Genomic DNA, 25,751 nt, shown 5'->3' with positions numbered 1-25,751 from the left:
ACTGATTATAATCTACAGGATAAGTATATTGTGGGTGGGTGTGAAAATGCATATAAATACACAGGTTGGAAACTAAACAGTAGGAAATATTGCAACATTTTAACATCCCATTATGCTTTTCTGAGCATATTTGTGAGTATTGTTAAATCTAATCTGGTGGAAGGATACTAATCAGCTAATCAACAGCAGATCACAAGTTCCATCTCTATCGATGCCACAGCCATCCATGCCCAATTCCAGTGGACCTAATGAAATTGGCCATTAGCATGCTTCTCTGAGCATGTCTAAGCTGTGCAGTGCTTCACTTATCTTTGAGGAAGCTTGTGCTAGCATTCACTCTTCCAGTAGCTGAACTGATAGCATTATATAGTGGGAGAGTGGGAATTAGCATGGGTGGGAAATAAGTGGGAAAATTACGGCCATATTGAGCACTTAATGAAGAAGCAGAATAGGTCATCAATGAACTGATTTATTTTTATGGATTTCAGACATCCAAAGGCATTTTTTGATTTACTGAGTTGTCCCTGTAGTGAAGGGCTAGGGCCAAAAATGCCTAGCCCAGCTTAACAACGTTCAACAGCTCCCCAGTACTTGTTGCCCATTCGTCTGTGTCAATCTCGAGGCAGAGTGCATTACATGCTGTCCAATTTATGTTTCCACACCAAGGGCAAGCACTTCTGCACTCCGGCTTTGCTAAACGAACACAGATCGAAAGTAATTATCACCAGCGGTCCTCAGTGGGACTCTCGGTGCAGTCTTCCTTCCGATACCAGAAATGGTCCATTATTCCAACTCGCTCCATTGTGGTGTTGCCATCAAAGAAATAATTTGTTTTATGCTAGTTAAATTGCCTCAGCTCTTTGCCTAAATGCCCTTTATTAGAAAGCTCCTATCTCTGTTTAGGCCGAAATTAGCGGACGTCAGTTCGAACGGGGACGTTCCATTTAAATGCCGGTTCACTTTTCTCCAGGTTTACTAGAGACTTAAGTCCCACTGAATGGTTTGATAAGGTCTATGGTAGGCTAATCTTTCTGTGGATTAGTGTGTTTGGGTTTCAAAGTCAAGCTCAGGTGGGATTTGAACCCACGCCCTCAAGCTTAAGACTCTCCCACAGTTTAAACCACCCCAAGAAAAAAGAAAAGGTGTAAAGGAGAGAAGAGGTGAAAATAACAGCTTCAGTATTATGGGGTCATTATAGTCATTTGAACTTAAATACCAGATTTAGGCAAAAACCTTTTGTCTTGAAGGGGCCAAAGTGCCATGTTTGTGGTTTCTTAGGGCCAAAAGAAAAAAGAAACACTATACAAAAAAAGAAGTTATTTTTATGTAGTTTTTAAAGCTTAGTTTTATTTTAAAAACAGGATCTGGAGTTAGAGTAACTCTGGTGGGCCACATTTTGAATAGTTTTCCATTATACTACTGTTTCTAGGTCTGTAATTGCAATTTCTTTAATCATAGGAACAAATTAAACAATAAAAACAAATAACAGGTGATTTTATCATGACACATGAGGCTAGCAGTAGCTATGCTCCCTTTTCTTAATGCACTACATCTAAAAGCATCCAGACACTCCAGTACATCAATACATTCAGCCCCTGTTAGGTGCACCCACTGTTGACACCATTGTTCAACTGCACAGCCCAATGCCAACCAGCTAGGGTATAAACATTGGGGTATAAACCCTCAGCACTGGCTTGTGGAGGAGTGAACCTGTGTTCTCTGGAGTGATGGAGCTCTATCCAATACCTCTGGGATGTGCTGCAGTGCCAACTCTGATCCAGAATTAATCATCCAACATCAGTGCCTGACCTCACTAAAGCTCTCTTGGAAGTCATGTTCCAAAATTAAATGTAAGGCCTAGGTGTCCACAAATGCTGGAGACAGACGTATTTTTTAAACAATAAGGATGCTCAAAAAAAGATGATGTTGGGGTATGAAAGGCATGCAAATCAAGTGAATGGGTGTAGTGTTTCATATTAGACTGAAGCAAACAGTAAAGCATCCTGGTAACCCTCATTTCTGAAGGAAATGTGAGTGTGCTACCGTCACATCGTTTGCTCTTAATGTGTCAGTAAATCTGGGTTTTATGAATCTGGACCCTGTTTTCCAATACATCCACTTTTCCATAATGATTATATTACTTTCTCCCATTCTCCCAAGATTTGTATTTTCACTTGTCACTACTGTAAAGGCCATTAAAAGAGCGCCAACAATATGGGGGGAATAAAACAGCTTTCTTCTACAATATATTTACAGCATCGCAGTGGTTGCTGTGCGTAAGTGCAGTTGTGAAAGGTCAGCGTGAAATTCCACAGGCATGAAAGTAGGTCTCTCTCTGCAGTTGTGATGGTGATAATGGAGAAGCTGTGTGGGCAGCAGCTGGAGCAGTCCCAGCATGTGACAAAAAAGGGGTGAGAGTTGAAGTGGTGCCTGGGGTCCATGCAGCTGTTTGATGCCACGGCTGAGCTGCGGAGGCAGGCTGCGCAGGCTCCTCTTCATCAGCTAGCTAAAGAGCAATGAGTCAGGCCCAGCCTGTCATTTCAGCCCGCTGGCGGTGGAGCATTTAGAGCACATCTGAATGAGAGGAGCTGCACTCAGCGTGCCTTTGTTATTCTAGGTGTATTTCTGATGGTATTTGCTCTTAGACGTGAGCGTACCATGTGAAGTGGACGCTAAAGCATGCCACTAACTGTAGTTGATTAGTGAAGCCATTTCAAGGGTCTGGAGTGAGCTTCTTTAGCTTTGGAATGGAATGGAACCTACCACCAGCATTAGCCAATTTGATGTGCCCCCTTTTTTATCATTTTAAATTGGGAAATATAGAAAACATGATACAAAATAATTACGTGAGCAAAGGCATCAGAACATGTGCATTAAGTGCATGAGAAATGGAAAGCAGTCCTGTGGCCCAGACCATGAATGTGTTTACACCGACCTCCTGTTGGCCTATATGAGACCCTCCTCACCACCCCATTACTCCACCTTCATCTTCTCAACGTCCCACTACTCTACTCCTCAATGCACCATTACTCGATCTACATCTCCACATCATCCCACTGCGCTACGTACTACTCCTTAAGGTTCCATTACTGCTCCTCCATCTCCTCAATGCCATATTACTTTCAAAAAATGGCTCTTTAAATAACTATTCATTACAAGTATTTTGGGGGATTTTGGGGGTTTATTGGGACAGTCATAAACAAATGTGTAAAAAGATCCTTTAAAAAGAGCTGGCTGAAATGTCTTAGGATGTCAGCCCCTCGGTATTGCGCACTCCCCCGGGGCGATTCTGAGCCGCCGCCCACAGGCTCACACAAGAACTTTTGTTGTGTTTCCATTGTAGTTTGATTCAATGATTTGGTTCAATTCCGGTTTATCACGTCGTGTTTGCTTAATGAGTTTCACCTGAGACAGGGGGTACTTAAGCAGCTTGGCTACAGTGCTCCTCGCTGAGAATTGCAGGTTCAGAGCCTCAAGGTAGCCCAAGAGGCTCGTGACTCAGATCATGGTTTGTTTAGGCCACTTTGGTTCACAATTCAGTTCACAATTTAGGTCCACTAGCGGACCTTGCTTTCGAGTGTCGAGTTTTTTGCGAGGCACCCTCGGTCGCTCCCTGGATTTATCCGTGACTCTCGCTCCAGCTATGTGACCCTCTTCGACTTTGCGTCTTCTGTTTTGGTCGGCCTAGCCATTTAGGGTTCAGCGGCTGGTTCCCCAGCTCTCTCTCACCAGCTCTATTAGCTAAGCTCCCAGGGGCCCCCCGCCAGTTTTGGTTGTCGAGTTTATGTTGTTTTACTATTTAGTCCCTTTAGTCCCCCTATGGCCTAACCCGCCATGACACAAAGCTCAGGAAGGTGTTTTAATAATTGTGTATTAAAATATGCAGAAGTGTTTCACAGGAAATAATGTATTTTAATTTGTATACGTCATTTAACATGGGGTGCCCAAACGTTTGCATGCAACTCTATGTAAATTATTTTTAAAATAAAATTTTTCATGTTGCATAACTGTTAACTGGCTGAATAAAGGTGCGGTATTCATTCATTTACACACACACACACACACACACATACATACAGTGAGTCCAAGAAGTATTTGATCCCTTGCTGATTTTCTTTGTTTGCCCACTAATAAAGACACTATCCTTCTGCACTTTTAATGGTAGATATATTCTAACATGGAGAGACAGAATATCAAGACAAAAATCCAGAATATAATTTTAAAGAATATATTTTAATTAATTTGTATTTCAATGAGGAAAATAAGTATTTGATCCCTCTTGCCAAACACACTCAATACTTAGTGGCAAAGCCTTTGTTTGCAAGCACAGCGGTGAGACGTTTGTTGTAGTTAACCACAAGTTTAGCACACACACCAGGGGGAATTTTGGCCCACTCTTCTTTGCAGATCCTCTCTAAATCATGAAGGTTGGTGGGCTGTCGCTTGGCAACTCTGACCTTCAGCTCCCTCCATAGATTTTCGATCGGATTGAGGTCTGGCGACTGGCTGGGCCACTCCATGACCTTAATGTGATTTTTCTTGAGCCAATCCTTTGTTGCCTTTGCTGTATGTTTAGGGTCGTTATCATGTTGGAAGACCCAACCACGGCCCATTTTCAGATCCCTGGCAGAGGGGAGGAGGTTGTCCCTCAGGATTGTGCGGTACATGGCTCCATCCATCTTCCCAGTGATGCGGTGAAGTAGCCCTGTACCCTTGGCAGAGAAACACCCCCAAAACATTATGCTTCCACCTCCATGCTTGACGGTGGGCACAGTGTTCTTGGGGTCATAGGCAGCATTTTTCTTCCTCCACACATGGCGGGTGGAGTTGAGGCCAAAAAGTTCAATTTTGGTCTCGTCTGACCACAAAACCTTCTCCCAATAACTTGGTTCATCTTTCAAATGATCATTGGCATACTTGAGGCGCGCCTCCACATGTGCTCTCTTCAGCAGGGGTACCTTTCGGGCACTGCAGGATGTGAATCCATTGTTGCGCAAAGTGTTGCCAATTGTTTCCTTGCAAACTGTGGTCCCAGCTGCCTTCAGGTCATTTGCTAACTCCTGCCGAGTGGTTGCAGGACGATTTCTGACTGTTCTCAGCATCATTGCCACCTCACGAGGCGAAATCTTCTTTGGAGCACCGGGCCGAGGTCTGTTGATTGTCATGTTATACTCTTTAAACTTTCTGATAATTGCACCAATAGTTGTTACTTTCACATCCAACACCTTACTAATCTTTTTGTAGCCCATTCCAGCTTTGTGAAGGTCAACAATTCTGACTCTGAGGTCCTGTGACAGCTCTTTGGTTTTACCCATGTTGGAGACTTGAAATCTGTGTGATCTGTCTGATTCTGTGGACAGGTGTTTTTCACACAAGTGATTAGTGAGAACAGGTGGCTTCAGGTCAGGTAACAAGTTGATTGGGAGTGTCTAACTGGTCTGTAAAAGCCAGAACTGCTAATGAATACTAAGGGATCAAATACTTATTGCACTCCATGAAATACAAATCAATTAATATATATTCCTTAGATTTATTTTCTGGATTTTCTTTTTAATATTCTGTCTCTCCATGTAAGAATACATCTACCATTAAAAGTATAGAATGATCATGTCTTTATTAGTGGGCCAACGAAGAAAATCAGCAAGGGATCAAATACTTCTTGGACTCACTGTATATATATATACAGTGGGGAGAACAAGTATTTGATACACTGCTGATTTTTCAGGTTTTCCCACTTGCAAAGCATGTAGAAGACTGTAATTTTTATCATAGGTACTCTTCAACTGTGAGTGATGGAATCTAAAACAAAAATCCAGAAAAATACATTGTATGATTTTTAAATAATTAATTTCCATTTTATTGTGGGAAATAAGTATTTGATCATCTATCAACCAGTAAGAATTTTGGCTCTCACAGACATGTTACTTCTTCTTTAAGAAGCCCTCCTGTTCTCCACTCATTACCTGTATTAACTGCACCTGTTTGAACTCGTTACCTGTATAAAAGACAGGTGTCTTTCCCACTTGCAAAGCATGTAGAAGATTAATACAGGTAATGCGCTGTCCACACACTCAATCAGTCAGACTCCAGCATCTCCACAATGCCCAAGACCAGCGAGCTTTGTAAGGACATCAGGGATAAAATTGTAGACCTGCACAAGGCTGGGATGGGCTACAGGACAATAGGCAAGCAGCTTGGTGAGAAGGCAACAACTGTTGGTGCAATTATTAGAAAATGGAAGAAATGCAAAATAAAGGATAATTTCCCTCGGTCTGGGGCGCCATGCAAGATCTCACCTCGTGGAGCATCAATGATCTTGAGGAAGGTGAGGAATGAGCCCAGAATTACACGGCAGGACCTGGTCAATGACCTGAATAGAGCTGGGACCACAGTCTCAAAGAAAACAATCAGTAACACTCTACGCCGTCAAGGATTAAAATCCTGCAGTGCACGCAAGGTGCCCTTCCTCAAGCCAACGCATGTCAAAGCCCGTCTGAAGTTTGCAAATGACCATCTGAATGATCCAGAGGAGGAATGGGAGAAGGTCATGTGGTCTGATGAGACAAAAATAGAACTTTTTGGTTTAGACTCCACTCGTCATGTTTGGAGGAAGAAGAATGATGAGTACAACCCCAAGAACACCATCCCAACCGTGAAGCATGGCGGTGGAAACATCATTCTTTGGGGATGCTTTTCTGCAAAGGGGACAGGACGACTGCACCGTATTGTGGGAAGGATGGATGGGGCCATGTATCGTGAGATTTTGGCCAACAACCTCCTTCCCTCAGTAAGAGCACTGAAGATGGGTCGTGGCTGGGTCTTCCAGCATGCTAACGACCCAAAACACACAGCCAGGGCAACTAAAGAGTGGCTCCGTAGGAAACATCTTAAGGTCCTGGAGTGGCCTAGCCAGTCTCCAGACCTGAATCCAATAGAAAATCTCTGGAGGGAGCTTAAAGTCCGTGTGGCCCAGCGACAGCCACGAAACCTGAAGGCTCTGGAGGAGATCTGTATGGAGGAGTGGGCCAAAATCCCTGCTGCAGTGTGTGCAAACCTTGTCAAGAACTACAGGAAACGTCTCATCTCTGTAATTGCAAACAAAGGTTTCTGTACCAAATATTAAGTTTCTTTTTCTGGTGTATCAAATACTTATTTCCCACAATAAAATGGAAATTAATTATTTAAAAATCATACAATGTATTTTTCTGGATTTTTGTTTTAGATTCCATCACTCACAGTTGAAGAGTACCTATGATAAAAATTACAGTCTTCTACATGCTTTGCAAGTGGGAAAACCTGAAAAATCAGCAGTGTATCAAATACTTGTTCTCCCCACTGTATATATGCCATAAAATGCAAACTTTGAACCTCAAACACATCTTAACAGATCAACTACATTTAGGGTAAAAGAAAAATTATGCACATTTAAAACATTGCATTTTAATGCATGCTTTTTTGGAGCCCTTTAGGAAAATGTTTTTTAAGTTTAAAGAACCACACAATGTAAAAAGTTCAATGACAATCCTTAAATCGGTATAAAACATTTATCTCATGTGATGGTTCCTTAAATCTCTCAAAGGTTCTTCCCACCCATATATATCTCCTTTAAAAACATGGAAATTATTTAGGAAATCAAAGGTAGCATCGCTCAAAAAAAAAAAGTGCATAAACTGAATTGCTTTAATAACTTTCACGTCAAGTCTTTTAATTGGGTTTTGCAAACGTAAGAAAAATGACACACCCTCTTTTTGTCCGTTTTTCTGAAAAATCTTTAAAGGCTTTTTTCATGCGGAAGCTGCTTTGAAATGATAGCAGTCATTTTTCTTTACAGTTGAATGCTTCTTTTCTTTTCCAGTTTAATTTTTTCAGATTGAACCAGGCCAGCTGCTGTAGGTGAACTGAGATGGCTCTCCTCTCCACATCTTATTTTTAGATATTCCAGGATGTGGCAGAGCCTCAAGAAATGCCTGATTCTGTCTCGGGAGATATAATGCAACTTTCTACTCATGACCCGCTCCACATGGCACCCAGAAAGCAGAGATCTGAGTTTGAACAAGCATGAGTAACTTTGTCCTTTTAATTAGATATCGCATCTATTTTATATGCAGGACATTTTCTTCTGTAGATATTGTCCCAAAGCACCTTTTCAGAAATGGGCTATTAGACACCTTAATAAACCTAAGAGCATAAGGACAACCCATGAAGAGGAACCAAGACTCATAAGTAGAGTCTCTTTAAGAGCAGTAAAAAGAATCATTGATAGGAATCAAGAATCAAAATAGAAAATAGAGAAGGAGCAAGAGAAAGAGGCCAAGATTATAAACAGGAGAACCTCTCTGGAAGCTTAAAAACTCTTAGAGAAGACATTCACAGAGAAGAACCACTTAGAGAAACCAAGACTCAAAGGAAGAACCTCATAAAAAGCATGAGGAAGAACCACTGAGAAGAGCCAATCATGCTCAACTTTAAGAGCATGAAAAAAAACCTGAAAAGAAATATAGAGAGAAAAGAGACCCCCATGAGAGCATTAGAGGAGCCAAGGCAAGAAACAAGGGTAACCTACTAATTGTCAGCCATACGTAGAATGTAAGAGATTTCAGTATGTGGGAGTGGAAGTTCATTACAGGTACAATACATTCAAAATCAAAGCTTAGTGAAATCAGTGCATCCTGGATCAATATGAGTAAAAAGGCAGATACAGTAGAACATAAAGCGGGGTAGAGCTGGAGCTTGAGTTGTTCTAGCTGCCCTGTATTTATCTGGTGTTGTTGGGAACATTGTAAATGGCAATTCAACAGTAATTCATTTACATTTAGCCAACAAGCTTTTGTAATATGTGAAGGAATGAGAGAGACTGAGTAAGTGAGAATAACCAATAGTCAGGCAGTGGATTATCATATACATTTAATCTAGTACCATGCAAAAACATGTTTTATCCCAGGAACAAATAATGCAGTCTAAAATAACCAGTGAAATAAGATACTTTGCAGGTACAACCCAATTTCTATAATAACTACCAGGTATACACAGCAGTACTTAGTGCTACAATGCAAAGATTACTCAGAATGGAGATGTACTCTTAACAAGTACAACAACTACTGCAAGTAATACCGGGGTATGATTTCATATTTAAGAGTAAGATGTAGCATAATTACCAATGTAGTACATACAACCATACCTGATAGATACTACAGCTAAATGTAATTAGTACATATGTACCTATTAACCCCTCAACATAGCAGGGCTTTTTACACACTAAGGTGTACTACTCAGTAACTACAGGGACTTCTGTACAAACTGGTGGCCTGTCGACAGACCATAGGCATAGTGCTGATGATAATCTTATAGTATACTGTTGCGATCACAGCTCTAAGTCCATGATCAGCATGCTCGTGGATGAGGAAAAGATCACACAGAGAGCTGTCCGTGTTAAGTAGAAAAGTTTATTACAATATTCTGCAGAATACGGAGACCACACAGCACACGGAAAATGCCCGTAGTAGTCTGATGTTCGTACAAAAGTTGTTCCCTTTTATAGTTCTCTATAGGGAGTCTCTTTTGTTCAGATAAAACATGTTTTTCTGTACGTCTCCCAAGCTGGTATAGTTACATCCCAACTGTATCTTCCCAATGTATCTTCTACTAGAACACTCTGTACTTGAACCTCTTGTCCTGTGGATTCTGATTAGAATATACGCAGTCACGGCCTTGGTTACTTTGATTACACACGGCAAGCTAAATTATTGTTCGTACCCCCGATGATGAACATAATCACAAAATGATACCTAACACAAAATGATCAACATAACCACATTATATGTCATAATTCTCACAATACTTATTAAATTAAGACTACATTTAACCATGGCTAGATTTTACTAGCCAAGACGTCCGTTTGTATTGTTAAAGTAATTGTGGAGAGGCAGTTTTTGTTGTTTTTTGTCTCTTGATTTCAAATTAAACAGCGGAATGCCAGCTTTAATTTGAAGGTATTTATACTAATATTAAGCAAATCATTTAAAAATATACATGACTCATTCAAATCACCCACCTCCAACTGCCACTGCTGTTTTAATGTTGGCATAGCAGTTGTTTCACATGACAAAGGACATTACAGGGGATTCCTGTCAATCCTTATGAGAGCAACACATTTTTACATTGCTGGGAAAGACACAACAACAACGTGGCCTACTGTAAGTACTTTGTACATTTTTAAATGGCAGGTGTGAAAGGAGACTTGAACTGACAACAGAAGCTTTCTTTCTTTCAGGTCGAGATCATACACTTCCATCCCTGCATTAACCTTCTGATCAGTCAACAAAGCCAACATTGCTGAATTGAGCTTAACTCACCCTCTCAATTGTCTACTGCAATTTAGCTTTAAACAGGTTGAAAGGCTTCAAATATTTAAGACTTTTAATATTTAATGCTTTAAAAAATAGTGGGCGGCATTGGCCCTTTGACGCCTAAAGAATCGTTTTGGCACGTCTGTCTGAAGACAGCTGAACGAGAGCAAACGCAGTGTGGATGATGAATTCTGTTTGATAACAGGCCACGAGAGGTGAGCTTATCAAATCAACGGCAGCCTCCTTTGAGGCAGTGACTAGTGGCAAGTCTTTACTGCTCTGACCATCAAACAAAAATGATCTACCAGTCCCGTGTGAATAATGCATACTGAATTGTCTGACTATATAAATGCTCGCATTGAAATTTCAACTGTTTAACATTCTGGAAGCAGATAAAACACAGTGGTCTGTACAGTGTGTGTGTGTGTGTGTGTGTGTGCCCCATAGTGTGTGTGTGTGATCATATAGAAATCTATTCATTAAAGAGTAATGCGAAGTGTAGATATAGACAGCCATACTAACGCAGGGCTGAATTACAGGAGGAGTGTTACAAAACTTCCCCTCTCTCCTTTTGACCTTTGATGTGTGTGGTTGGTGTGGCGCAACAGATAACACCACTACCTGCCACTGAGCTACCACACCATGTGGGAGACTGGGGTTCGATTCCCGGTCTGGGTGACTATGCTGCGCTACACCAATAAGAGTCCTTGGGCAAGACTCCTAACACTACATTGGCCCACCTCTGTAATACGAGTAACCTTGTAAGTCGCTCTGGATAAGCGCGTCAGCTAAATGCCATAAATGTAAATGTAAATGATCAGTCAAGATTTGTTTGTTGACTGAAGTTTGCATCCTTTTTACTTAATTTTGAGGTTTAAGACAGACTCCTCTGTAATCCTCTCTAACTATGTTGTAGTTGTCACTGCATGTTAGGCCAGACCAAGGTAGATGTACACTTGCAGAGATGGAATCAAAGCAAGCAGATTTATTAACAAAACCAGATTAACACAAAGGGGCAAGTGAGGCAAAACGAGCAGCAAACAGTGAGTAACAGTGATAAACACAAACGTGACAAATGAAATGGCATACACAACAAACCAGCTGCCAGACCAAACAGCAAGGCCTGTAACTGCATGTGGGTAACCTGAGTATCTGGACAGGAAGCAAGCGAGTCTCGCTTGACGCGTGAGTAGCCAGGAGACCTGCTCCTGAACATGGGTAAAGCACCGGAGCTGACCTAAACACACCTAAAACGCACAAGGAACCTCAGGGCGTCCTGGTGGCTCCATACGGTTAAATTCTTGGCAGAGAATGATGGTGTCAAGGTTCCTTAAGTACCCCCAGTCCCAGGTGAAACTCATGAGCAAAACAATGAACGATTACAACTGAACCAAAACATATGTGAACACAAATGAACTGAACCAAACACACATGAACGTAAATGAGGTGGAAGTCCTTATTTGGGCCTGTGGGCAGTGGCTCTGGATCACCCTGGGGGGAGGGCACAATAATGAGGGCCTGACACTAGTCATCTGCAGCTGATGTGGAAAACCTGACACACATTTTAGGTTTGTAAAAAAATTGGGGACCTAACTTTTTACAGTTTACAATTATGAAAAAAAGACATTTCTTAATTTTATTGTTTAGTTATGCTGCCTCCACCCCTTGATATTGTTATCATGAATGTCCATATGTTTAAATATTTATTTGCAAAGTGAAACTCGAGAAATTTGGGCTGGAGTTCTGGGGGGCTTTGAGTTGATGGGACCCGAAGCCAGCCCCCCCCCTTGCCGGGCGGAGGATGGTTAAAATTGGGCCATTGGGAGGAGCAGGGGCGGTGGAGGGGTGCAAATTTTTGTCATGAGAAGGAAAGGGGAGAGGAGCAGCTAAATGGCATGATGTAATATAGCGTGAAGTAATGAAGAGGAGGAGTTGGGCCGTGGTCCTACTCCCAAACTTTTAGTTGTTACATTACTCCATACAAAAATGGTCCTAATGTCCTAATTTTTTCCTATGAATGTATACTGGCCACACAATTCTCAGGGGGGTCCCCTTATGTCTATCAGAGCCCCAAGAAGACTTTGAGTGGATCACAGTTTAGCAACCAGGACCATCCAGAAGCTTCAGTCAGAAAGAGTTCATTTCTAATGATGAAATATTCAGCATTCCCTTTGCAATTTCATGTTTGGGGTTAGGAAATCAAAGGCAATATGTGGAAGTGAGTTCACATCATTATCATTTTGATGCATCTGAGCAACTGAAGCACGTTTGCATCTTGCAAAAGGAGCCTGAGCCCACAGTGTGCAGTGACGGAAACATTACATCACCGAGAGTTCTGTTAATGATGTGCCATTGGTGGCAGATCTGTCAGTAGTCATCTATGACGTTGCTTTGAGCATGCAGGGTTAATTCCAGGACCGCACCTGGCAATCCCAGCAGATTTAGAGCCAAGTGATGGCGGACAATTCTGGACACTAAGGCCAGCTAATTAAATCCTACTCCTGAATGAACCCTTCTCTCATTAATGCAAATCATCCTCAGTCCAAAATATCTGCCCCCACCATGTGGGCTGACCTCGACACACTTTACGGCCTGACTGTCACAAGATCCGACAGTGTGGATCGAATGTAATCATCTCAGTGACCCACACACTGACCCCTGAAGAGGCTGTTTCAGTTTGGAGTGGAAAGGCTATCGTAAACTAACCTGACTGTTGTAAAAAAGTCTGAATACTTAATGAAGACAGTTTCAGACAACCCCAGTCAAGTGCCTATGACGGTAAATAACTAATGGCATGCCACTTAACACTGACCGTCATAGGACTGTGATGGATGCTTTTGGTAAGTTCAACATTTGACAGACACCATGGCCCAGCTTTACAGTAGACTAGGGCTTTGTTTGTATGTGAACAGTCAGCAGATTACCTATGACAACATGTAATGTGGTCAAGTTACCTATGATCAGGGAATGTTTGCAGGGGAACTGAAATAGGTGACCAGTTTTGCAGCAAACCTTTAATGAGTATTAGGAGGTGAGCTAATCTACCGTTTCTGTCTAAAGGTTTGTGGACACCCTTCTGATAAATGCCTTCAGCTGCTTTAATTTAGATGTAAAAACGCAGTCAATAGAATAGGACTCTCTGGAGTAGATAGACATGAAACTATTGGCACCATGCCCTTAAGGCCAAGTCCCTCAGCATTGAGCCATGTAGCAGTGGAACTGTGTTCATCGGAATGATGGTGCCCTATCCACTTTTGGGATGAGTTGGGGATGAATGTGCAGGTGCCCCAATACTTGTGTCCAGAAGTGTACATCTACCTTGTTCTTCTACTCAGTGGCCTTCATTTGCTCTGTACAGTATTGTGAAAACATACAGATCCTTTTTATTTCAATTAAGTTCTTAATTTTTCAAGATATTTCAAGAATTTCGAAAGAGATTAAATACCATAGTCCATAAAATTGGGAAAGAAATAATGAAAATGGGACTCCTATTAACCATGTAACTAAATTGCCCACAGAACTGACAGTTCTGAAAAGAATGGAAGCTGTAATAGAGGTAAAGTGTGGACACAGTAACATTGAAACACCTAATGTTAGTTTTTAGTTGTTAAGGCCTCTGATACATTCATACAAGTTTTTAAAATGCTAAAAAAAAGAATAACTTGCACCTAACGGCTGTAATACAGTGGGGGAAAAAAGTATTTAGTTAGTCACCAATTGTGCAAGTTCTCCCACTTACAAAGATGAGAGAGGCCTGTAATTGACATCATAGGTAGACCTCAACTATGAGAGACAAAATGAGAAAAAAAATCTGAAAATCACATTGTCTGATTTTTAAAGAATTTATTTGCAAATAATGGTGGAAAATAAGTATTTAGTCACCTACAAACAAGCAAGATTTCTGGCTGTCACAGACCTGTAACTTCTTCTTTAAGAGGCTTCTCTGTCCTCCACTCATTACCTGTATTAATGGCACCTGTTTGAACTCGTTAACAGTATTAAAGACACCTGCCCACAACCTCAAACAGTCACACTCCAAACTCCACTATGGTGAAGACCAAAGAGCTGTCGAAGGACACCAGAAACAAAATTGTAGACCTGCATCAGGCTGGGAAGACTGAATCTGCAATAGGCAAGCAGCTTGGTGTGAAGAAATCTACTGTGGGAGCAATAATCAGAAAATGGGAGACCTACAAGACCACTGGTAATCTCCCTCGATCAGGGGCTCCACGCAAGATCTCAGCCCGTGGGGTCAAAATGATCACAAGAACCGTGAGCAAAAATCCCAGAACCACACGGGGGGACCTAGTGAATGACCTGCAGAAAGCTGGGACCAACGTTACAAAGGCTACAGTCAGTAACACACTACACCGCCAGGGACTCAGATCTTGCAGTGCCAGACGTGTTCCCCTGCTTAAGCCTGTACATATCCGGGCGCGTCTGAAGTTTGCTAGAGAGCATTTGGATGTTCCGTAAGAGTATTGGGAGAATGTCTTATGGTCAGATGAAACCAAAGTAGAACTGTTTGGTACAAACACAACTCGTTGTGTTTGGAGGAGAGTAAATGCTGAGTTGCATCCAAAGAACACCATACCAACTGTGAAGCATGGGGGTGGCAACATCATGATTTGGGGCTGTTTCTCTGCAAAGGGACTAGGACGACTGGTCCGTGTACATGAAAGAATGAATGGGGCCATGTATTGTGAGATTTTGGTGCAAACCTCCTTCCATCAGCAAGGGCATTGAAGATGAAACGTGGCTGGGTCTTTCAGCATGACAATGATCCCAAGCACACTGCCAGGGCAACAAAGGAGTGGCTTTGTAAGAAGCATTTCAAGGTCCTGGAGTGGCCTAGCCAGTCTCCAGTTCTCAACCCCGTAGAAAACCTTTGAAGGGAGTTGAAAGTCCGTGTTGCCCGCCGACAGCCCCAAAACATCACTGCTCTAGAGGAGATCTGCGTGGAGGAATGGGCCAACATACCAGCAACGGTGTGTGCCAACCTTGTGAAGACTTACAGAAAACGTTTGACCTCTGTCATTGCCAACAAAGGATATATAACAAGTATTGAGATGAACTTTTGTTATTGACCAAATACTTATTTTCCACCATTATTTGCAAATAAATTCTTTAAAAATCAGACAATGTGATTTTCAGAATTTTTTTTTTCTCATTTTGTCTCTCATAGTTGAGGTCTACCTATGATGTCAATTACATGATTACAATTACTTTTTTCCCCCACTGTATTTGGAAATGAAATAAAGGGTGGTCTTACTGTTGCACAGGACTGTAGGTATACAGTTACAGACTATAGCCAATCTACTGTCATCCACAATTACCATATATATCACTGGTTAGTTTCTGTCCACATGGCTGCTATTGATAAGACTGTTTCCATCCCACCAGTGAAAGAGCTAATTATCAGGTTTGCTCACTCATTAATAGACATAAATGAAGAGCAATGAAAAGCAACACAATATAGAGTGTGATAGTGATGTGGTGGGGTAGGCTGGGGAGAAGACAGTGTTTGGTGTCTGAACAATTTTGTTTTTAGAATTGCACAGGAGCTACAAGGCTAAGAAATAATGTAAGACACTATATGGCATCTATCAATCAGCTTAAAGCCTGAACATTTTTAATAGATTCTCCTTTAGCAGTCAAAAGGAAATACTCAGATACACATAGGGATGTACAACAATGCCATTATCTGATTGTATATCTGTATTTGAAACTGAACCAGATGTGGGGGTGGCCTAAACCTGTACATTGTACAATGAACTTTTTTTTTTAATGGACATATTCTTATGTCCATACTTTTTCCACCACCTGGTGATGAACCTTGATGAACCTTATTATATATTTTGAACGAATGTATTTGTTTATTGATTGATTGATTGATTGATTGATTTTAGATCCCAGCATGTTATATGAGGTCTGTGTTGTATGTGGAGCAGTGACTCAGCTTGGAAGTGACAGGGAGGATATATTTAAACTGAGATTATATTTCAGTCACACTTTTAGCCTATATATATATATATATATATATATATATATATATATATGCTTTTGTGTACAAGAGCGGTTAGTGTAGAAGTGCAGCGTTTAGGTCAGGCTAAGTGAACTGAGTGGAACGTCCTCTCCTAGAATCTGTCTGATCTGCTAGCCATGTGGATGCAGTGGGCTGAGGAGTGAGAAAGGTTAGGTGATCACAATTTTTAAACAGCATAGAGGGACTAAAATAACATGTAACCACTTCAGGCCCTAAGCATTGGCCCTAATATTGGGACTCTGCATGATTGTTCTCTGGTGATGCCGCAGCTATCTGTGGCCGGGACTCCATGGCTTCTTTTCCACTGTAGAGCTATATGGTTCTGAGTACAGAGGAAAACAGTTTCCACACTGACACAATTATGATCAGTTAGCTAACCATGCTCAGAACCACAGAACCATTTAAGTGGAATGAGGTTACGATGTCACCAAATAATTTAATACAGCGCAATCCGTCATGCAATGCATGTCAATCCATTAATCCATAAAGCATCACTGATACAAGTTTCTATGGCTAAAATCTGAGTGACTAGTGACAGAGCAACAGAAAGCTTAAATTAAACTTGTTCCATAGTGTTTGAAACTGTAGCCTCAAGGCTAACCCAACTTTAAATGTTGGCTTTGCTAGATGGCTACAGATCTGATTAGAGCCACAGACAGAGCTGCCAACTTTTACAGTTTTCTTGGAGTGAGATTCAGAGCTGTGGAGAAACAGAGCCGGTTCATTGGTAGAAGTGCAGGGATAGTGAAACAGGTCTGGTTTATTGGTAGGAACTAGGAGGAAGTAGAAGTAGCCTATTTCACTATAGACTAAGCTTACAGGTTAAGTGTATTATATGGCTTCTTTCACATTAAATTAGTCTCAGTTTCCAAACAAAAACTTCACTTCGAAAAACTGAACCAATCACCCCTTCCATTGAACAAGTAAAGCCTTTTTCAAACATAAGCTGCTCATTTTCTTCTAAGGAAAATCAAATAACCATGGATTTGTGGCGAGGTGAGATTTAGTGTCTTTACACATGGCATGCACAGCCAATCAGACTGGCTCATCTCAAATCCACAGAGAAAATGTATTGATTCCGGATGTCATTGCGGAAGCGGTATGGCTGGCACTTGTCAGCACTAACAGTACATCTGTCAGAGGTTCTTCCTGGCTATATCTGCTTTCGTTATTCTACTGCAAATGGAAGTAGACAGTGAGGGCCATTATATTGCACCTTTATAAGGGCTGATGGTGTTTTTTTTGTCATCGACTGCTGCTCATATTGACTGCCTCAGGTGTCAAGGAAGTGGGGAGGTAGAGCTCATTCATAGATTATTCCAGGGTTTAATGATTGCTGAACTGGAGCTGTACCAAATTACTGTACCTCACTTGTCTGAGGAAGTTTTAAGTCAACTGTCAAGATTATACCAACTAGCTGTTTAGCTGCTATGGGTTAATGCATTATTTCTATAGCACTTCGTAGTTTTGGTTAGTTTTAGCCACTGAATTAGTCTCTTGGCCTCAGTAACAGCCCAGCCAATGAGGTAAATTTCTTGCTCACAGCATAAAAGGGTGCTGATTAGTTTCATCAGACAAGAGAACTGGCTGAGGTTCTGTGTATAACATTACTATTGACTATTACCCATATTTTTCTGGTTGTCATGTATACCATTTGTGGCAGGATTAGTTATAGCTTGCTAATGTTAGCTAACTAAGCATGCTTCTTACTTGGGGGTGTAGGTTAAGAGCTAGTGTCAGATAACCATTAAGCAAATATTAATATTTGCTATTAAATGCATTTCTTGCTGGTTATATATTGGCTAATGTTAGTTAAATAGCTGGCCAGTCAGTTAAGCCTTTAACTGGCCTACTGGATTACCAGACTATATATATCATATATACTATTTTTGTAATGAATTTATTGACATTATTAAATGGATTAAAACAGATATCCCAGCACACTGGATCAAACTGTTAGTTAACCATATTGGACCTAGTGCTGTTTTGTGAGATTTACCCAAAATGTGACATCTAGGCCATGGTTCATCTGACTTAAGAAGCAACATAGAGCAAAGATTAGCTGATAGGGAAAGCTGTCAGAAAACTTTAGCATCACAGTGAGAGCAGTGAGTGTACTTTTTATGCAGCAGCCACATAAAGACACTGGAAAAAAATCTAAAACTATATCTTAAAACATATGAAAATATGTAAATATAGCATTTCATACACAGTCTCAGATTCAGCTATTCACTGCATGCTCACTGATGAGAAACTGAGACTCTGTATGCAAACCTATTTCTCTCAGGAAAGTGTTTTGGTATATCTACACTGCTAGCAATCTTAGATTCAAAATGTTACACATCATTAGCATCAGTAGCCATGTCTGCTCACCAGATGAGGCAAGAGAAAATCAGAATGTAGCTTTCCTCTTTTCTTAACTTTAGCTCATTATTTGAATATAGCATGCGTTTGGTAACAAGACAGCTTCTAAAAATATGTTGCGCACAACTTAAACCTCTCATTTTTGAGACCTGAAAGATGATGTAATTTGTATTTCTTCTAAAAACTATTATTGTAATAATCCATATTACTTAATGCGTAAATGTATGCCCCTTTTGCGCCATAAAAAGGGGCATTGTCTAAGTGAAACTAAGCAAATTGTTCATAAAAATAAAACTGTGCTTTGTAAAATGAGCAGCCTTATCAGAATATAAAAAAGGACTCAAGCATTATGACAGTTAACAAACTGTTTTCAAAGGTACATGCAGTCTACAATAAAATGAAATAAAGGCATGGGCAATCACTGGCTGGTGGTGACTACTGATCCTGAACGTCAGTGGCAGTGCACACTAGGCTTGTGAGATTGTGTGCACTCCACTATCACCCTATTGCACCTCTTTCCTACTGCCGATCGATGACAGTATCGTGTTGTGGGGCATATTTTCAGAAAGAAAAAGCTGTGAAAACTGAGCGGTCGAGACTGAAAGGTGGCTCCGTTTCCAAGACCCTGTCTTAGCACTACAGGCAACGGTGTGACGCCACCGTGAAACTGCAGAAGCAAGAAAATAAACACGTTTCTTCTGAGAAATCTCTAAGCCAGCTGCTTTTCTTGCTTCTGGCTCGGTAGTTTTTGCTGTTATAAGGTTTTGCTGTTTTGTGTTGTGTGGAATCTAACAAGCGTGACCACAGGTCTGTCCTGTGCGTCCTTCAGTTGCCACAGAATGTTTTGAAGCTAGACTGCATAGACAGAAATAGACATGAACTACACGCTAAATTTACATTTATGGCATATCTTATCCAGAGCGACTTAAGGTTACTCATATTACAGAGTCAGGCCAATGTAGTGTTAGGAGTCTTGCCCAAGGACTCTTATTGGGGTAGCGCAGCTCAGTCACCCAGAACAGGAATCGAACCCCAGTCTCCCACATGGTAAGGTAGCTCACTGGGAGGTAGTGGTGTTATCTGTTGCGCCACACCAACCACCAAACTGCTAAACGAAAGGTGTAGACAGCAGGCATTTCTATAATTTTAACCATCCATTATGATTGGCAATTGTGTTAAATGCAAAGTTTTAGCAATTGGCTTAAGCCTAGTGCACATCTTCATTAAAAATAACGCAGTAACTCTTTCCACCCATATCGTCTCTAGAGTTTGTCTCTAGCTTTCCACTGATGGTGGAAGGGTCTGGTGGAGATGTGGAATGCACCCATTTACATAGCTTTTTCATAGCTTTTTGACCAAATTACTTGAGATTTTGTCATGTATATTTACAGAGATGAGACTGCTGGTGGTCCAAGTCTAGTGTTTGTTTAAAAAGGCTAGCCTAGCATCTCACATTGTTAGGTAAAGCAGCACACGTCAGCTACCAAACATGCCTAGGCTGGTTGGCTGCATTTGTGGTAAATGATTCCTGCCATTCTTCAATTCTTTTAAGACCTACCAATTCCAAACATTTAAAGCCTTTCATGAACCTGAGTGGTTCACTAGTAGTAAAGTAAAGCCACTGGACTTCTGAGAATGGCTATTCCACAATCCACTTTAAGCACTGAACCTCATGTCTGCATTGACAAGCCTTTAGGCAAATTCTGGAGACTGAGACTGAAAGCAGTTAAGATTTTTCTGGGGTGGTTCCTTTCTCGTCATCCTGAAATACATTCCCAGATTTTGAAAAAATATCTCGCGGCTTTTCTCGAATGTCACATCCAATCATGTTGGGAAAGAGCTTTAGTTCTATAGAGGCAGGGTTGGCAGCATGTTCAGATCCGTCCTATATTAAGCAGTCAAACGCAGTCTGATGAACTCACGTTATGTGGGTTATGCAAGCCCCCATAATGTGGGTTGCTTTGCCATGGCTTCATAAATTCAGTGGTACGGTACTGGGAGAGAGGGCTGCTGGCTCTGGGTGCATTGCGTGGTGACAGTATGGGGTTATGATGTGTCTGAATGTCTGAAATGAGATGAGTTAATCTGCACGAGCCGTGCGACGGGCAATCCTAAATTAGACAATGCGTCCATTCAACAGCAGAAAGCGGTCCCTGGGGGGATGACGGAAAGAGTGGAGGGGTAAAGCCGGCTTCTTGCCAATGGATCGTTTATCTACTTGCTGCGAGTTGGAGAACGAAGTACAGGAACAGTGCAGTGCAATCTGGAGAGCAAATCTCATTTCCACGTTAATGAGTTGTTGAAACATGATACTGTTAATAGTATTGTGGCTCACTTTCAGAAAATAAAATTTCAAGGGTATCAGTATGGCGACTGAACTGACCATGATGTATTTTCAGTTGTGGTAAATCTGCTTCACTTTCTTTACATGGAGTCCAAAGATATGATGCATTCTGTCTTTGCCTATGCTGGCTGGCTGTCTCTTATCAACATCTTTCAGATATCCCGGTAGATTGTGGCCTTGATTTCCAGGCCCAGATAGCAGCCTGGACTCATGGCACCACAAAACCGATGACCCGAATGGAGAAAATGGAATAACCAACCGAAAACATTAGACCGATCTCATGCAGCGCTGGCCGATCTCACTTTGAGATTGCGTCAAAATCAAGACTCTGCAGTAGAAGACACAGAGCCTGGCTCTCTATCTTTTTTTTCGGGGAGATAAAAGCAGTGCGCTAAGCAGTGTGGAAAAAAGCAGTCTGCTGGGTGGGTGGAAAGAAAGAGACGCTGATAAATGTAATAGCATTCTTGTACAGTTATCTCTAACAGTTACGAAGAGTGCGTTTTCATTTGTACCATGATTGCACACACCTTAACACCCATCAAATATACCTATGTCTCAAGTTTTTTTTTTTTGCTCTCTCTCAAATAATAATTGTTAATTATGCAGCGCAATTTATTTGGAAAACACCAAAAATTGTTGGAAAACTCAGGCACTCGAAGCAAAAAGGGCTCTTAGTAGTACTGAAAGGATTTTTTTTACATGCAGTGATAATAGAACCCTTTTTCATTCTTTATAAGACCATTAAAAAAAGTTTTGAGGAGTTTGTTGTGTTCTCCCTGTGGAGACTCTGGTTTCCTCCCACCTTTTCAAAAAACATGCTAGCTGGCTACATTAAATTGACTCTTAAGTGTGAGTAAATGGGTCCGGGTGGTACCCTGCACTGGACTAGCTCCCTGTCCAAGGGGTATTCCTGCCTTGCAGCCAATAATTATGGGTAGGCTCCAGATCCACTGCAACCCTGACCAGGCAGATAAGAAAATGAATGGATGAATGGTGTAAGTATTGGGCTTCCTCACATAGGCCTTTGAAAATGGTTTAAATGTGCATTACAGCCTAAAAGTTGCAATTAATTTGCCATGTTATGTAATAATGCATAGCGCTGCATCTCCAAGGGCCATGTTATGGTCTCATAAGAACCCCTGGGCAATAAAACCACCTGAAAAATAAATTACATGAAAAACAAATAAGTAATGTGCAATATCCTAGTGTGCACAGTCTTTGCCTTTTATATAAAATTAATATGTCTAAAGACGCCCTTGAGTCATGATGTCTTCTCTTTTCCCTTCGAGCCAAAGCGTTGTTTTGTAATGCAAGAACAACACATTAAGGCTAACACCAATATTGCATTCTGCAGCATATTGTTTGAATGGCCGTCATTAGTCAATAATAACATAATATATCCAAGGCCTGAGAACAGATAATGTTTCTTCATTGGTTTCATTCATTTAATTCAACACTTTTTTCAACAATTAAATCTAATATATACAGTGAATTGTCTAAAGTACACTACACTAGAAGGACAGTCCAAAAGGGTGATATTGCAACAAGAATAAATTTCTGCTGGAAAAGTAATACATTAGTCAGTCTGTATAGAACTCTATGGACTCTATAGACTCCATGGAGTCACCCAAAACATTGCAGTTACACATGCAACAGTACACACAAAAATGTCAGGTCTGATATCATTCCACACAGAATTTCAGAAATGGACTGAATCAAATCCTTGGCTCCCTCAACTTGACATTTGGGTAGCACACACTCTGGAAACAATAGCTATGGAATCAATTCAAGAGCTTCTTACACCTCTCCGCTGGAATTTCGGACCAGTCTTCTTTTGCTAACTGTTCCTGTTCCTGTGCCTTTCTTCCAAACTGTTCATGTGTTCTATAGGTTTTAGATCTGGACTCATTGGTGGCCACTTCAGAACTGTCCAGAGCTTTGTCTTGAAACATCTCTGGGAGCTTTTTGAGATATGTTTTGGGTCATTGCTGGGTCATAATTTTGGTGGTAGTCTTCTGATTTTATAATGCCCTGCACACAGTCAAGGTATCCAATTCGGAAAGAGCAAAACAACCCTAAGACATCTTTAAATCTACGCCATATTTGACAGTAGGAGCTGTGTTCTTCTATTCGAAGGTCTCATTTTGAGTTCTGGAAGTGGTACAACGATGTGCTTTGCCTCTTTTTTGGTCTCATCTGTCCATAGGAAGTTATTTGGGAAACAATGTGGCTTCATTGTGGTTAGCTACAGTGACATGGACTGTAAACTTTTTAATGAAATTGTGAAAGTGGACATTAGGATTTTTGGATATGGACTTGATTGCCTTGATTGTCCATACTTTTCCACAATTTTGGTCCCCACGTCCTCAGACAGTCCTCTACTCTTCTTTCTCTTCTCCATGCTCAGTGTGATACACAGACACAAACACTGAGTCAACTCTCCTCCATTTAAACTGGTTGAACGTGTAGTTTCTGTATTTCCAGCACTGGTTACTGTTGCCACAAATACAAATGAAAGAAGCATCACATGATTGAAATCCAATTATTACAATATTTTTGACCATGACTGTAGTTCTATATTATATTACATATGTAAATGATCAGCTGACATTGCCAACAAGAACATTTGAACTACAATTTAACTACGTCTCACATCCTACAGTAGTCTATAAAGAGTACGAAAATCTCCTTCTGATAATGACTGTGAGGTTTGGAATAACTTTTGAAAAGCTTGAGAACATTAGAAAGGGATACTTATTGGCATGGCTGTCTGAAATGTGTTTTTTTCTGCAAGCTTGCTAAAGCAGAAGAGACCGGATGGTTAAATATCCAATTTAATCGCCTCCCCCCTTTTTTTTATTGTTCCCACCTTCAAAAGACATCATCAGAAGAGGGTTTTTACTAGTCAACAATCCCACACTACAGATGACAGCAGCACTGCTGAAGGAGGCAGGTAGGCATGTTTAGAACAGATGTAGATGGAGGTTCATATTTTCATTTTGGCCACTTGCAAATAGAAAAAAAATCGCAGTTGGTTGTTTGTGTTTATGTTTTTGTTTTGGGCTTAGGAGATAAAAACCCAATTGGAAATATATTTAACCCCATAAAAAGGTTATGGGCCACAGATGGGCCCATGCTATTACAAACTTCTATCATCAGAGAGCAGCCCAGCAGTTTGTACACATTTGTATTAAGGAGTTCCAAACTGTTTATCCAGATGTGCTAATGACTTTTGCACTGAACTGTAGATCTTTCATCAACTCAGATGAATCCGATTTAAAATCAAAACTTCAGTGCCATGAGTTCATGAATTCAGATACTGTATTAGTTTTCACATTCCTGTCTCTCTCCCTCACACTCACACACAGTAGTCTACCAGTGTTGAACCCATTACTGTTCACAAAAGCAGATGCCACATGAATCACTCTGAAGTGAGCACATTCACACATGTGAAGTGGTGTCTCTACCTGCTCTGTAGCACAAATGTACAGAATTTATTACAAACGCCTGCCTTGTATGTCCAGGCACTGGCCACTTTATTAGAAATACCTACCTTCTATTTTCCCTAACTAGACACTTCATTAGAAAACACTCACCTTATCTTTCAATTTACCTGCCACTTTATTAGAAACACCTACCTTATACTTCCACCAACTGGCCACTTTATTAGAAACTTCTACCTTACACCTCCACCTGCTGGTCACTTTATTAGAAACACCTGACTTATACCTCAGGTCTCTGGCCACTTTATTAGAAACACTGAACTTATACCTCTGATCTCTGGCCACTTTATTAGAAGCTCCTAACTTATACCTCAGGTCTCTGGCCACTTTATTAGAAACACCTAACTTATCCCTCAGCTCCCTGGCCACTTTATTAGAAGCACCTAACTTATACCTCAGGTCTCTGGCCACTTTATTAGAAACACCTGACTTATCCCTCAGCTCCCTGGCCACTTTATTAGAAACACCTAACTTATACCTCTGATCTCTGGCCACTTTATTAGAAACACCTGACTTATACCTCAGGTCTCTGGCCACTTTATTAGAAACACCAAACTTATACCTCTGATCTCTGGGCACTTTATTAGAAACACCTGACTTATACCTCAGCTCCCTGGCCACTTTATTAGAAACACCTAATTTATACCTCAGCTATCTGGCCACTTTATTAGAAACACAGTAGCAGCACACATGGTAGTGTGTATGGTGCTGGTACGAGTGTATCAGGGTGCTAGTATCACTGCTGGGTTGGTCAAAGCATACAGCTGAGTAGGAATGTGAGTGAGGAATTAGGGCTCTGTTTCGAGTGCGCTACAGCTTGTGGCTTTGCTTGACTGAGCATGGGCGCTATGTCTGTTCCTCCTTGGATGCATGCCAATATTTACACACTTATAAAGCCTTTGTGGTCCTCCCTGCCTTGCTCTTTCTGGCCTGCTTCAGGCAGCAAGTTAATGAGAGTAGACTTAAGAGGCAGAATGCAAAATCTTAACGTAAAGAGACACTTCCTCATTAAATTCAACTGACCCCTGAGAGGACGATTTGAGCTTCGCTAGCCTTATGTGACCGCGTGTGTGGAATGTATCTGCTTGACTGGAGATATTGATGTTCGAAGTGTACCTCTTCCATGGTGATGATTTCATTAGGGAATA

The sequence above is a fragment of the Salminus brasiliensis genome, chromosome 1 (assembly GCF_030463535.1).
Source record: "Salminus brasiliensis chromosome 1, fSalBra1.hap2, whole genome shotgun sequence".
Taxonomy (NCBI): domain Eukaryota; kingdom Metazoa; phylum Chordata; class Actinopteri; order Characiformes; family Bryconidae; genus Salminus; species Salminus brasiliensis.
Note: the sequence above shows the minus strand (reverse complement) of the source record.